Below are 16,304 nucleotides of genomic sequence, written 5' to 3' on the forward strand. Positions count from 1 at the left end.
ATGTAAAATGTAAAACTTAAAATTTTTAGGAAAAAATAGAGAGTTCTTAAGCTTGACAGAAGAAATATGATTTATAAAAGAAGAAATTGATCAATTGCATCTCATCAAAATTAAAAACCCTGGATTGGGGGTGCAGCTCAATGGTAGAGCACTTGCCTAGTATGCATGAGGAGCTGGGTTCAATCCCCAGCACCTTCAAAAAATAATAAATAAAGATAAAATAAAGGGCTGGGGTTGTGGCTCAGCAGTAGAGCACTCGCCTAGCATGTGTGAGGCCCTGGGTTTGACCCTCAGCACCACATAACAATAAATAAATAAAATAAAGGTATTGTGTCCAACTATAATTTAAAAATTAAAAAAATATATTTTAAAAAAAGATAAAATAAAAGCCCTTATTCTGTGAAATCTTGTTTGAAGATAGAAGATGAAAAGATGAGTTACAGATTTGGAAGAAATACTGGAAAATTACATAGATCTCACAAAGGACTCATTTCTAGAATATATAAGAAACCCTCAAAACTCGAGAGTGTAAAAATAAATAATCCAAATAGAAAATAGGCAAAAGATACAAAGAGACATTTACCCAAAGAGGATAATATATACAGATGGCAGATATATACATGAAGTGATGTTCACTATCGTTAGCTGTATACAACTTTAGACCATAGCCTCCACATACCAGAATGGCTGAAATGAAATAAAGTGACAATACCAAATGCTATCAAGGATAGGAAGAAACTTGATCATTCTTACACTGCTGGTGGGAATGTAAAATGGAACACCTATTCTGCCAATTCTGGGTTTTGTTTTGTTTTCAGAGCTGGGGATTAAACCCAGTGCCTCTAGCATGCTAGGCAAGGGTATGTCCACTCAGCTGCACCGGAACTCCATGGCACAGACACTCTAGGAAATAGTTTGGCTATGTCTTATAAAACTAAACATGTAGCTGGGCATGGTGACACACTCCTGTAATCCCAGTGACTCTAGAGAATGAGGCAGAGGATCACAGGTTCAAAGCCAGCCTCAACAATTTAGCGATGCACTAAGGAACTTAGTGAGACTTTGTCTCTAAATAAAAAATAAAAGGGCTAGGGATGTAGCTCAGTGGTTAAGGACCCCTGGGTTCAATCCCTAATATGAAAAAAAAGGAAAGAAAGAAAAGGGAAGGAAGGAAGGAAGGAAGGAAGAAAGAAAACTGAACATGTAATGCAATAATTGCATTCTTGGGCATTTATCCCAGAGGGATGAAAATGAAAATGTATATTTACACAAAACCTATTCACAAATGCTCATAGCAGCTTTACTTGTAAAAGCCAAAAACTGGAATTGGCCCAGATATTCATCTAAAGGTGTACTGTTGGACTGGGGATACAGCTCAGTTGGTAGAGTGCTTGCCTCACATGCACAAGGCCCTGGGTTCAATCCCCAGCACCACAAAAAAAGTGCACTGTTAAGAAAACTGGTATATCCATACTATGGAATACTGCTTATCTACAAAAGGGGACAAATTTTTGGTATATACAATTGAGTGGAATGCTCAGTGAAAATACTCAATCTCCAAAAGTTATATAATAATAATGTATGATTCTATATGACATTCTCAAATGACAAAATTGTGGAGATGGAAATCAGATTAAATGTTGCTAAGAATTAGGGACTAAAATGGCATCATGTGGAGTGGACTATAAGGAGAGCACGAAAGAGATCTTTTGTATTCTAATTGTGGTGGTGATTAAACAATTTTACAAATATGACAAAATTGCATCAATCCAATCACAGACACAGACATAAAATTTTAATTTTTTTTCATACTGGGGATTGAACCCAGAGGTACTTTACCACTGAGCCACATCCCCAGTCCTTTTTATTTTTATTTTGAGACCAGATCTCACTAAATTGCTGAGGCTGGCCTTGATCTTGCCATCCTCCTGCCTCAGCCTCCCCAAGTTTCTAGAATTACAGGTTTGTACCACCACATCGTGCCCAACCCACCCCAGAAATTTTAAAATTTGTATAATTTACTTGAGAACAAAGTTGATAAACATTAGAAAGCAGGTTTAACAGGTAACAGTCCCTAATAATTCTCCAAATAAGATTAAAATGTAAACAGGACTTATTAAAAAGATGAAAAACAAAAAATCAGTGAAGAAAGTTAAAAGGAGATAGAGAGACATCCTATTACTGAACATAGACCCCCATCAACCAACGCACACTGCCCAAAAAGTTCATCCCTCACTGCATAATTATGCCTTCATTTTTCCCAAAGACTCACACTCTACTGCCAGTAATCATAGCCATGAATAAGCTTATCACTGACCACACACACCAACCACAGCTCATACTCCAGATTCATTATCACTCACCTATAGCCCCTCCATTACTCATTCACAGGAGCTCTCTCACACACATTACAACCCCTATCACTAAATGTACACACTCCATCATTCACCCCTATGCCCTCATTTACTACTGAGGCAAATCTCCCCATTAGTCACTCCATATCCAATCACTTGCCCCAGAAATCTCAATACTCAGCCCAGACACCTCTATTTTTAATCTACAGAACACATTTTTTGGGGGTACTTGGGATTGAACTCAGGGGCACTCAATCACTGAGCCCCATCCCCAGTCCTAGCTTGTATTTTATTTAGAGACAGGGTCTCACTGAGTTCTTTAGGGACTTGCTTTTGTTGAAGCTGGCTTTGAACATGCAATTCTCCTGCCTCAGCCTCCCAAATGCTGGGATTACAGGCGTGCAAAACTGCACCTGGCTCAGAACATATCCTTCACACTGTCTATACTATCACTCATCCCATAGACCCTACCCCCATCACTGTCCTCAGAGACTACTCAGCATTCACCCCACATACTCCCATCAAACTTTCCATAGTAGCATGGACTTTATTCATTTCTGGTACCTCTGTGTTATTGTAGGATAGAGAATAAAGTTTTGTCCTTGGGTGACTTCTTGGTTGAGAGTTGTTATTTCATGTGGTTCCCATTTGGTAGAACAGAGAAAAGCTCCTTCTCTGCCATCATTTGGGGTCATCTATTACACAGCAATAGAAGACAGATAGCTAGCTATTCATATACAAACATGCACAAACATAAGTTTATTGATCTCCATATCTGCTGATTTTGCATCTATGGATTCAACCAACTATAGATCAAACACATTTGGTAAAAACTTCATCTGGAGGCTTAGGTATAGTTCAGTCTCAGAATGCTTGCCTAGCATGCACAAGGACCTGGGGGTCAGTTCCCAACACCACAATTTTTTTTCATCTGTGCTGAATATGTCCAGAGTCTTTTCTTATTATTATTTAAACAGTACAACATAGCAACTATTTGTATAGCATTTACATTACATTGGACATTCTAAGTAATCTATGATGATTTAAGAGGTATGGGAGGATGCCAGTAGGTTCTGTGCAAATCCTACTCCTTTATGGACTTCAGCCTCAGTGTATTTGGGAATCTGCAGGGGATCCTGGAACCAATTTCCTAGGATACTGAAAGATGACTGTATGATCAGATACACAAAGATAAGAGGACAATATTACATATAGGCAAATTAATAGCATGGTTGCTGAAAGCTCAGTCTTTGTCCCCAGAGCCAATCCAATAACAAGGACACAGTTTTGAGAAAAAGGTAAACGAAAGTTTATTGCTTTGCTAGTATAAGGTCCTTGCTTAGTATTTGGATGACCATCTTAAGGCACAGCCATCATTTTAAGGAAAAAGTTTCACTTTCCTGCCTAAGGGTCTTTTTGAGAAGGGCTCACCACTGCCTCATACAAACCTGTCTCAAGGGGGCAAATTGCTAGGTATGTAGTCGAGGGGAGAAATAAAGAATGTCCACGTGCTTTTGCCCCTTTCAATGCTTTATTCACTCAAATTACTCAACAGAGTTTCACTCTATAGGTTCTTAATCAAGAGAACAGCCATTCTTAATGCTAGGCACTGCAATAGACATAATCAATGCACAGCAAACAAGTCTAGATTAATTAATTCACAGCAAACAATTCTAGATTAATTCTAAGCACTGAAAAATACACTTAATCATGACAGGTAATGACAGACATTCCCTCTGTGTACTAATTCAAGTTTTAAGCCTTAGGCTTTATGTCCAGCAGATGCACACTCACTCAGACCACAGTGATCAGGTCCAGAGCCAAGGCAGGCTTTTCCTGGTGTGGAATGGATGACTGGTTGAGCAGAGGGTCATAGGGAGAAGTTGCAGCTCTCACCAAGGTCCAGACCAGGTGGTAGAGTTTGAGAGTGGTGAGGATTGCACAGATGATCAGGAAACATGACAAGTGATGGGATGTCAGGTCCTCATGAGGCTCTCCAGCTCAAGTGCATCCTCCTTTTGGCTGGCTGAATCCCTGTTCATTGGCTCTATTATTTATACTACATTTGGGGGATTTTGATCCCCCCTTTCAATCCTTATCAGCTACCACCATATTTCTCCATGACATTCTTTGCCTTGGGGTCACAAACATCTGGTCTGGTGGTCTCCACTCACCTTTCCCTCTTATCAGGCCAGAACAGCCTGCTAAGGGCTTCACTCTGTTTATCAGGGTGAGGGGAAGTAACTTGTTTGTGGCCATACCGGAGGGCTCTGTGGAGTGCCTGGTGAGACTGCAGGTTTCAAAGTGGAGTTTAAAAAATGGAGTTGCTTAGGCTCAGGCCTAAGGCCATCCTCACCAACCCAACCCTTAACCACCGACATTAGGACCCGCCAGGCTGTGATTCCTGAGCCTCCCCCATAAAAGTCCCTCAAATCAAGCTTGTGTTGCCTCTCTCTCCTATAGAGAGATGGCCTTTGTCAGCTCTGACAAATAAACTCTCATGTGTATCTCTGGCTGGTCTCTGTCTTTCATTTCTCTCTTAACTCTTCTCTCGTTTCTTGCTTTCCCTTCATTTTGGTGCTGAAACTTGGGATCAGGTTCCCTGGCGTGCCCACTCCCCTCTTCAAGGGTCATTTAGCATCCCGGGCCCCAATCTGGATTCCATCACGGGACCAAGCCCTCCATTCTGCCGAATGCCCTCTCTGCACTCACCACCAGACATTTCAGGTAAGACTCCGTCTCTAGTCAACCTAAATGATCTATGTGTCCCAGGAAGTGACCATTGATCATCTGGCACTCCCAGGGTTACCTGCAGTTGGGGGCACCCCCAGCCACAGCTTTCACAGCTACAGCTGATCCCTACTGTGGACCAAGTCTATAGGTGGTCTTTTATTTGGGTCCTGGCTTTTGAGAACTCTATATGGCCACTTATGACACTCTAGACCCCAATATCAGGGATCTTTTCAACTATTGTGAGCATTTAGGAAAATGGAAAGAGATATCATACGTTCAGGCCTTCTCCTCTCTGCATTCTAAGCGCTCTCTCTACAACTCTTGCCCTCCCGCACAAGTCCTCTTAGCTCTCACCTCCCCTACACCTGCTTCCAAAAGGTTAGAAGATCCTACCCAGGACTCCTTCTCCTTCGACTCCACAGATGAGCCCCCACCATACCACAATTCTCTTTCTAATGAAGTCTCTGCAGCAACTGTCCCCTCGGCCCCTCTGCCCTTCTCCCTTCCTACGAGAGGTGGTGTAATCCGGGTTCATGTGCCTTTCTCTTTGTCAGCTCTTTCACAGTTGAAAAATCAGCTTGGGTCCTATATTTCAAGTGCCACCACATAGATCAAAGAGTTTCAATATCTGAGTCAATCATGTAATTTGACGTTCCAGGATGTCCATGTGGTCTTGTCTAACACCCTCCTGCCCGAGGAGTGCAGGTGAGTTTTGGAGCAAGCTAGAAATTATGCTGATGAAGTACAACAGACTCCCCTGCCCATACAACTGGTACTGAAGCAGTCCCTGATAGGTACCCCCAAATGGGATTATAATTTGCCTAGAGGAGTAACTAGTAGAAACCAATTCATTACTTTCCCCATGGCAGGACTTAGAAAGGCAGCCCATAAGGTTATCAATTATGAAAGGCTCCAGGAAATCTTCCAAGTTAAGAATGAAAACCCTTCAACATTTCTAGACCACCTGACCAAGGCTTATTACAATATACTAATCTGGGCCCTGAGACTCCAGATGGGAGACAGCTACTAATGACCTACTTTTTCTCCCAGAGTTTCCCCGATATTAAGGCCAAACTAAGGCACCTGGAGAGGGGGCCCCTATTTCCCCAAGCTGAGGTTCTGGAAATGGCCTTTAAATTGTATAATGAGAGAGAAAAGAAGGCCTGGAAGCAGAAATATCAGATGCTCACTCAAGCCATCCATCCAGCCTTAGCATCTGTCCCTGGTTCCACTGGCCCATGGAAGGGTCCCTAGGGACTGCCTGGATCCTGAATTAAATGTGGTCAGATGGGTCACTGGGCTTGTACATGTCCTAAGTCTCGCAAGCCTCCGGGCCCTTGTCCTAAGTGCCATCATAAAGACACTGGGTCGTTGACTGTCCCTGAGCCTAGAGAGGCTCCTGGCCATCCAGCCCTTCTAGTTTCCCTTTCCAACTCTTAGGACTGGCTACAGAGGACTGGGGAGGCCCAGGTCCCCATCACCTGACCACTACCATCACTCTGTGGGTAACTCTGTGTATTTCAGGTAGGCCTGTCTCCCTCCTCCTAGATACCAGAGCTACAAATTCAGTCCTCAAGGAGTTCTGGGAGCCTATTACTCATTCTATGACCTCTATTGTCGGGGTAGAGGGTAAACCTTACCAACCCTTATATACACCTAGCCTTGATTGTGCTTTTGGCTCTTGAATTTTTACTCACTCCTTTTTGGTCATTACATAGTGCCCTGTTCCCCCTGTGGGAAGTGACATCCTGAACCCCTATTGCACTCTGTCACCAGGCTCCAGCAGGCCCTCCTCCAGACCCCTGCTCTCCAACTCCCTGATCTCACGTGCCCATTTCACCTTAACGTGATTGAAAAGCAGGGATTTACTCTAGGGATCCTCAAACACATGCTGGGGCCAACCTTTGCCCCTGTGGCTTATCTATCGAAGGGTCTTGACCCTACGGCTCAGGGATGGTCCCCTTGCCTATGAAGAATGTTGGCCACAGCCTCTCTACTCATTACCAAGTCAAAGAAACTCCCTCTGGGCCCCACTCACCATCCTGGCTCCCCATCCCCTAAAGGAACTCCTCACCTACAAGGGTTTCCATTCCTTTATCTCCACAGGTTTCCCTGGTGGAAAATCCCATCTTACTTTCCACATGAGCTCACCTTTAAACCCTGCTACTCTCCTCCCTGCTCCTCAGGACTCTTCCACCTCTTCTCCTCTTACCCTTTCATGCACTGAAACTCTGGAGGAGCTTCCTCCACATCCCTCCCACATCCAGGAAGGCCCTTGCTCCAGGCAACATACACAGGGTTCACAGATGGCTCCTCCTTCCTTCAGGAGGGAGTTGGTTGGGCAGGGCATGCTATAGTCTCTCTAACCTCACTTGTAGAAGTGCTCGGTTCGCCTCCCCAGTAATATATCCAGTCAGCAGGCTGAACTTGTTGCTCTTATCAGAGCCTTCACTTTGGCAAAGGGAGCCTCCCTCGATGTCTACACTAACTCCAAATACCCTTTCCACATACTTCTCTCCCACTCTGCTACTTGGAAGGAGTGTGGATTCCTTCAATTACTAATGCCCCCTTTATCTCTTATCTCCTTCAGGCCTCAAAGCTTCCCACTGCCATTGGAATCTCACATTGTAAATCCCATCAGACACCTCCTTTGTGACACTTGGCAACAATAAGGCAGACTCTGAGGTGAGGGCCACCACCCTCCAACAACCTACTCCACCTGCAGTCCTCTGCTTGCTAGTCCCTCGATGGACTCTTCCCCACCTGACACTCAACAGATGCTTACCTTCCTTCACAACCTCTTTCACCCTAACACCACATCTTTAAAACAATTTCTCAAGTCCCACCTTAAACTCTCTCCAGAGAACCTACAATTTCTCTCTACCCTCTCTGCCTCCTGTGAAATCTGCCAAAAAATAAATCCCACCTCCAGTCTCCACCCACCTGCCTTCCCTTTACACCAGGCAAGAGGACATCTCCCTTGCTCTGATTGGCAGCTGGATTTCACCCATATGCCCCTGGTGGGTACCCATGGGACCTTGAAGAACATTCTCTCTAAACTATCTCTTGAATTACATTTAGATTCAACTAAACTCCTTCCCTTGGCTCTTCTTAGGTTATAAGCCCTCCCAAAGAAGTCACTCAACATCTTCCCTTTTGAGATTCCATATGGACAGCCTATCTCCCTGCTCAGCTCACCACCCCCTGATTTTCTAGTACCCCTTGCTGCTCGTCTTTTCTGGCCCCTTCTTGCATTCATTAGGAACCTTCTTTGGCAATACAGTAATGCTGTTCTGGAAAAGCTTAGTTCTGCTTCTTCCCCTTCTCCTACTCTGTCTCCTGGTGACCTGGTACTTCTAACCTCCTCCCCCAATAAGTCCCCCTTTTCCTCTCAACTCTCCACAAAATGGACTGGACCCTATTGGGTCATTCTTACCACTCCCTTGGTGGCCCGCCTTGAGGGCATCCACATTGGGATTATAACTCCCATCTAAAATGTTTTTTTCTGCCCTTTTATACAGCGACACCCACAGGCCCTCTCAAGCTGTGTTTCTCCAAGGCCTGAATCCCCATCTTCCTTCATCTCTGAGGACCACGAGGACACTGCAGAACCATGAGTACCATCCTTCCCCTTTTCATTTTTGCCCTCCTCCCTTATTCTGCACTCACCTCCTAGGGACCATTACCAGGAGTTTCCATTCCAATTTCTAGGAGACTTACAGTGCTTAAGCTCGAGTTCGGGACCCACAAAAGACCACCAGAGACCAAGATGTAAGCAGCAAAGAGGTGTTTATTGCGAGCTAGCTCAGTCCTCCACGTGCACACACAGCAACTGGTGACGCTGAGAGGCCCCGAGCCCAGGGTTTGCAGCAGTTTTATACACTCTTTGGGGAAGGCAGGGACTTCACATACATCATAGCATCTCTTAGCAAATCATCACACACCATGGGAAAAATCAAACAACAACTCTTAACATTGATTAGCACATTCACTGGAGGGAACAAGTTAGGTAGGGGTGATTGGTCAATACAAGAGGGGGATTTGTTTGAACTGATTGGTTTAAACCACAAGGGGTGTTCGTGCTGAACTACATGGTTTCCCAACACGTTATCAACCACCATAAACTACTGGGGGGTAGTCTGGCATCCCAGGTATTTCCTTGTCTCATGCTGATTGGTGGCTGCTAGGGGGGTTGCTATGGGTCCTCACCTAGCCAGACTGAGTCAGGGACACCTGGCAGAAGCAGATCTCTCCTGTTATTTGTAGATAAACAACTCAGCAGGGTGGGTATGTGCCAGGGAGTGCTCTGTGGGTTTTTCCAAGGACAAGGGTCATGCCCTCTTCTTTGGACAGGCTTTGCTCTGAGGTAGAGGCTGGTTTCTCAAAAATGGAGTCACATCAGTTTCTCAACAGCAACTTGCTCAAATTATACTAACCATACAATCCCAGCTTGATTCTTTAGCTGCTGTGGTTCTGCAGAATCCAAGGGGTCTTGATCTTCTTATGGCCAAAAAAAAAGGCGGACTTTGTACCTACAGAAGAAAGGCTACTTTTATGTCAATCAGTCTGGTATGGTAAAGGACAAGATAAAACAACTCCAACAGGGCCTTGAACACTGGTAACAGCAGCTCTCCTCTACTGAAGGATGGCAGCTAAGTGACCCCCACCTCCAGTGGGCACTTCCTTTCCTGACCCCTCTCCTTGTCATAGGCCTTCTCTTAACACTACCCCCCCACTGTGTCATTAGATTGGTTCACGACTAGATCCAAAAAATTTCTAATCAAACTATAAACCAGCTTTTGTTACAGGAATACCAATCCCTCACCAAAAATTGGGGCACCAGGACAGCATTCCACCACCACTCAACCTCCGGCAGGCATCATTCCAATGACATCCGGTGCCCCTAATAAGGGATGCAAATGCTGCCCCTTCCCAGCAGAAAGAAGTTATAGAAGATTGACCTATGTCCCTGTTCCCTAAGGGGCCCAATAAAAACAAAAAAAGGGGGGGGGATAAAAGGTCCTTGCTTAGCATCTGGATGGCCATCTTAATTGACAGCCCCCATTTTAAGGAAAAAAGTTTCACTTTCCCACCCAAAGGCCTTTCTGAGAAAGGTTCACCACTAACTCACACCAACACAACCCCTAACTGCCTGCATTAGGACCCCACCAGCTCTGATTCCTGAGATCCCCCCCTAAAAGTCCCGGAACTCAAGTCTGTGTTGCCTCTCTCTCCTATAGAGACATGGCCTTTATTTGTCAGCTTTGACAAATAAACTCTCGTGTGTATCTCTGCCTGGTCTCCGTCTTTCATTTCTCTCTTACCCATCTCTTGTTCCTCACTTTCCCTTCACAGACAAGAGAGGATCACAGAAATCAGAGCTGACAGATGGAAAACTTTAAAATAGACAAACCTGCACATACAAATTATGTCCACTTACTTTACCTTTGACAGACCAACTCCAACTGCAAGATTATACAATAATACAGAAAGCTATTTAAAAGCCAGATAATGGGGCTGGGGATGTGGCTCAAGTGGTAGCGCGCTCACCTGGCATGCGCGGGGTGCTGGGTTCGATCCTCAGCACCACATACAAATAGAATAAAGATGTTGTGTCCACCAAAAACTAAAAAAAAATATTAAAAAATTCAAAAAAAGCCAGATAATTATAGTAAAACATTACCTTAGCCAGGCACAGTGGCACATGCCTGTAATGCTTAGCGGTTTGGGAGGCTAAGGCAGGAGGATTGCAAGTTCAAAGTCAGCCTCAGCAAAAGTGAGGCAGTTAGCAACTCAGTGAGCCCTATTTCTGAATAAAATACAAAATAGGACTGGGCATGTGGCTCAGTGGTCAAGTGCCCCTGAGTTCAATCTCTGGTACCAAAAAGCACTAAGCTACAACCTCAGCCCCTTTTTATTTTTATTTATTTATTGGTACTGGGGATTGAACCCAGGGGCACTTAACTACTGAGCCACATCCCCAGCCAATTTTATTTTGTGCTGCTATAAACATTGATATGGCTGTATCACTATAGTATGCTGTTTTTAAGTACTTTGGGTATAAACTGAGGAGTGGGATAGCTGGTTCATATGGTGGTTCCACTCCAAGTTTTTTAAGAAATCTCCATATTGCTTTTCAAATTGGTTGCACCAATTTGCAGTCCCACCAGCAATGTATGAGTGTGCCTTTTTCCCCATATCCTCACCAACACTTATCATTGCTTGTATTCTTTTTTTAAAAAATTTTTAGAGAGAATTTTTTAATATTTATTTTTTAGTTTTCGGCAAAAACAGCATCTTTATATTTGGTGCTGAGGATCGAACCCGGGCCTCACGCATGCCAGGCGAGCGTGCTACCGCTTGAGCCACATCCCCAGCCCCCCTTCTTGTATTCTTAATAGCTGTCATTCTGACTGGAGTGAGATGAAATCTTAGAGTAGTTTTGATTTGCATCTCTCTAATTGCTAGAGATATAAACATTTTTTCATATATTTGTTGATCAATTATATATCTTCTTCTGAGAAGTGTCTGTTCAGTTCCTAGCCCACTTATTGATTGGGTTATTTATTTTTTTGGTGTTAAGTTTTTTGAGTTCTTTATATATCCTGGAGATTAGTGCTCTAGCTGATGTGTGTAGGCTCTCTCTTCACCTCACTGATTGTTTCTTTTGCTGAGAAGAAGCTTTTCAGTTTGAATCCATACCATTTATTTAAAAAATTTTTTTAGTTATAGATGAATACAATATCTTTATTTTATTTATTTATTTTTATGTGGTGCTGAGGATGGAACCCAGGGCTTCACATGTGTGAGGTGAACACTCTCCCACTGAGCCACAACCCCAGCCCCTGAATTCATCCCATTTATTGATTCTTGATTTAATTTCTTGCACTTTAGGAATCTTGTTAAGGAAGCTGGGGCCTAATCCGACATGATGGAGATTTGGGGCTACTTTTTCTTCTATTAGGTGCAGGGTCTCTTATCTTATTCCTAGGTCCTTGATCCACTTTGAGTTGAGTTTTGTGCATGGTGAGAGATAGGGGTTTAATTTCATTTTGCTGTATATGGATTTCTAGTTTTCCCAGCACCATTTGTTGAAGAGGCTATCTTTTCTCCAATATAGGTTTTTGGTGTCTTTGTCTAGTATGAAACAACTGTATTTATGTGGATTTGTCTCTGTGTCCTCTATTCTGCACCACTGGTCTATAAGTCTATTTTGGTGCCAATACCATGCTGGTTTTTGTTTGTTTAAAGAGAGAGAGTGGGGGGAGAGAGAGAGAGAGAGAGAGAGAGAGAGAGAGAGAGAGAGAGAGAATTTTAATATTTATTTTTTAGTTTTCAGCGGGCACAACATCTTTGTTTTGTATGTGGTGCTGAGGATCGAACCCGGGCCACACGCATGCCAGGCAAGCGCCCTACCACTTGAGCCACATCCCCAGCCCCTACCATGCTGTTTTTGTTACTATTGCTCTATAGTATAGTTTAAGATATATATATATCTTATATATATCTTATATATATCATATATATATATATATATATATCATATATATATATATATATATATATATGATATAGTGATGCCACCTGCTTCACAGTTCTTGCTAAGGATTACTTTGGCTATCCTGGGTCTCTTATTTTTCCAGATGAATTTCATGATTGCTTTTATATTTCTATGAGGAATTGCATCCCCAGCCCATTTTTTCTTTTTGAGACAGGGTTCTGCTAAGTTGCGTAGGGACTTGCTAAATTGCTGAGGCTGGCCTCCAACTTGCAATCTTCCAGCCTCAGCCTCCTAGGATTACAGGTGTTGTGCCACCATGCCTGGCCCTATTCTTACTTAAGAAATTTTCAGGGTGTAACTCAGTAGAAGAACACAAAGCCCTAGGCTCAATCCACAGCACAAATATTATTCCAAAATCATGAAGATATGCTCTTGTATTATCTTCTAGAATTATTTTATTTGCTTTTCATAAAGTGGTCTATAAGCCACCTAAAATTGATTGTTGTGTTTGATGAGAAGTCCTGTTGACTCTTTTCCATTACATCTATTTTAATGAAGTCTGTTTCTTCTTCAGGGATAATATCTTTAGTGTCACAGGTACAGGTGCCAGACATGCACATAGTCTCTGTCAGGCCACAGTTTAGCTGGGCTCTCTGAAATTTCCCTACTCTCTGCATTAAATTGCTTTCCTTATTTTGCAGTGATTTCTAGGTCATTAGCTCCTCTAATTACCAATGATTACTATGTTGTTTTCTTTCTTTTTTCTCTTTTTTCTTTCTTTCTTTCTTTCTAAAGCCAGCTCTTGCTCCCAGATGGTCTATTGACAATGTCCCAAGGGATAATAAATGGCTCAGCAATCTGATCCCATTAAACTCAGGCTGGAATAGTTTTTTTTTTTATTACTTGTAGATAAACACAATACCTTTATTTATTTTATGTGGTGCTGAGGATGGAAACCAGTGCCCCACACGGGTGAGGCAAGTGCTCCACCACTGAGCCACACCCCAGCCCAAGAATAGCTTTTGAGGCCAATCTTTGAGGCTTTTTTAAATGACCCCACGAGATCTCTTCTTAGTTTTCTCTTCCAAGTTCTCTGGCAAATAGCTGGCCTGTGGTTTAGTTTCTTGCTCTCTTTTTTAAAATTGTTATTATTTTTTGTTGTTGTTGACAAGGGGTCTTGCCATATTGCCCAGACTGGCCTTGAATTCCCAATCATTCCATGTCAGTCTCCCTGAGTAGGTTGAACTACAGCTTGTGCCACCATGCCCAGCTCTTTCAATTTATATTTTAAAAGTATGTATTAATTTTGTGGTGCTGGGGATCAAACCCAGAGATTCATCTATGTGAAAAACAGATCTACAACTGAGCTACATCCTCAGGTCCTAAATTTATTTTTCAATTGATATGTAAAAGTTGTACAGCCAGAGCCCAACATGGTGGCACACACCTGTGATATCACCTATTCAGGAGAATGAGGCAGGGGATTGCAAGTTCGAGATCAGCCTCAGCAATGTAGTAAGACTGTGTCTCAAAAATTATAAAATAGGGTTGGGGGGCTGGGATTGCAGTTCAGTGATAGAGCACTTGACTAGCATGTGTGAGGCACTGGGTTCAATTCTCAGGACCACAAATAAATATCTAAAATAAAGGTCCATCAACAACTAAAAAAGGATATTTTCAAAAAGGGAGGCTGGGGATGTAGCTCCATTGTAAAGCACCCCAGGATTCAATCCTCTGTACTGCAGAGTAAAAAAGTTTTACATATTAATGGGTCCCACATAATGAATGTTTCATTACATGCACATATTGTATTGTGGGAGAGCAACCTTACACGTGACTGAGTTACACTCCCTGGCTGGGTGCTGAGGCGCTCAGTCGCAGAAATGTGGCACCCTTCTTGGGTTCGAGGGTCTGGTGTCTCCTGCTTGGGTGTGGTGTGTCTTGCTACAGCCCCATGGGTGAAGCTATGCTCACCTGTTCCATAGTAATCTAACCCCTTGCCCTGTTTAGGATAGAATCTTCCATGGAAGTGCCTTGTGTGTGTCCCCTTCTCTTACTGTGTCCTTGGGTGTGGCCTACCCAGGTGTCAGCCAACCTGCTGACAGTGGACATCATGAAGATACTCAGCCCCCTGAAACCTGACCCCTTGCCTCATTTGAATAGCTTCTCCTCAATAAAAGGGGTCAGCATGTCCTCTTGCCCTCTCTCTTCTTGGGACCCTTAAGGTCAGAGGAGCTGTCACAGCGACCCCAAAGAAACAAGTACTTGTGTCTCTTGTGTGGTTATTTCGTGCAGCCCAGTTAGCCCAGTTTAACTAGAGTGACCCCTGAGCCTTTTAGTCGTGAGAACAGAAACCTGGCATTGTATAATGTTGAAATCAAGTCAAACATCTATTTCCTCAAACATATGCCATTTTTTTGTGGTGAAAAAGAATTCAACATAGTTTCTTTTAGCTTTTTTCCCCCTCTTGGTACTGGGAATTGAACCCAGGGATGCTTTACCATTAAACTACATCCCCAACTTCTTGCTTCTTAATATGGCTCCCCACGCCTCCCCACAGCCACTCTCCTCCACTTCTGGTAAGCATTCTACTTGAAACTTCTATGAGGATCAACTCTTTTTTTTTTTAATATCTTCACTTTCATTTATTTATTTTTATATGGTGCTGAGGATTGAACCCAGGGCCTCATGCTTGCGAGGCAAGCACTCTGCCACTGAGCCACCACCCCAGCCCAAGGATCAACTCTTTTAGAATCCACATGGGTGAGATCATACAGTATTTGTCTTTCTATACCTGGATTATCTCACTTAACATAAGGATCTCCAGTTCTATTGTCACAGATGACAGGATTTCATTCTTTTTCTGTGGTTGAATAGTATTAGTGTGTGTGTGTGTGTGTGTGTGTGTGTGTGTGTGTGTGTACCACATTTCCTTTATCAATTCAATCACCAATGGATACTTAGGTTGTTCCCATTTCTTGGCTATTGTGAATAGTGCTGCAAGGAACATGGGAGAGCAGATGCTCCTTAGTAAACTGATTTTACTTCCTTTGAATATATATATATACAAAGCAGTGGGATTACTGGATCATGTGGTAGTGCTTTGTGAAAAATTTGGGGGAATTTCTATACCTATTTTCATATGGCTATACTGGTGTCCTTAATTAAGAGGAGCTGTGTATCCCAGGGGCTCAGGAGGCTGAGGCAGGGGGATTCAGAGTTCAAAGCTAGCCTCAGCAACTTAGCAAGGCCCTAAGCAACTCAGCAAGACCCTGTCTCCAAATAAAATATTAAAAAAGGATTGGGAATGTGGCTCAGTGGTTAAGTGCCCCTGGGTTCAATCCCTGGTACTGAAAAAAAAAAAACACCTTCATCACCTCACCTTGTCACAGTATGGTAACAAATTCGTATGGCACACCACAGGTAACTGAGAGTGGCCAAGGAACTCATCTTACTTCCATTGGTAAAAACGCTTACATAATGATTACATTCAACTCTTTTTCAGTGCTTACCAAGGCACCCCTTCTTGTGACTCACTTTCAAGTTGGAGGATGGGCTATAGAAACCTTAACAAAGTGCAGTGCCCTGGCTTATCAGTGAAATTCTTTGGTGTTGTTTGGTCAGATAAGACAATGGTTAGACTTTGGGCTATAACAGATAAAGTCCAGGCATTTCCACTTCCCAACACAGTAAAGCAAATACAAGAATTTGTGGGG

General features: G+C 43.2%; 1 long non-coding RNA gene and 1 other non-coding gene across 2 annotated transcripts in view; one reads left to right on the plus strand and one right to left on the minus strand.

Annotated features, from left to right (window-relative positions):
• The first annotated feature begins 126 nt into the window (after positions 1 to 126).
• On the plus strand, positions 127 to 198 carry Trnat-agu (transfer RNA threonine (anticodon AGU)). The gene has a single exon. It is a non-coding gene; the product is annotated as a tRNA-Thr (tRNA).
• Positions 199 to 8,859: 8,661 nt separating this feature from the next.
• LOC144371760 (uncharacterized) overlaps positions 8,860 to 16,304 on the minus strand; it is a 29,961-nt gene continuing 22,516 nt past the window's right edge. Inside the window, exon 3 of the long non-coding RNA XR_013431859.1 lies at positions 8,860 to 9,619. This is a non-coding gene — a long non-coding RNA (uncharacterized LOC144371760). The remainder of the gene's footprint in view (positions 9,620 to 16,304) is intronic.

The sequence above is a fragment of the Ictidomys tridecemlineatus genome, chromosome X, assembly GCF_052094955.1.
Source record: "Ictidomys tridecemlineatus isolate mIctTri1 chromosome X, mIctTri1.hap1, whole genome shotgun sequence".
NCBI lineage: Eukaryota > Metazoa > Chordata > Mammalia > Rodentia > Sciuridae > Ictidomys > Ictidomys tridecemlineatus.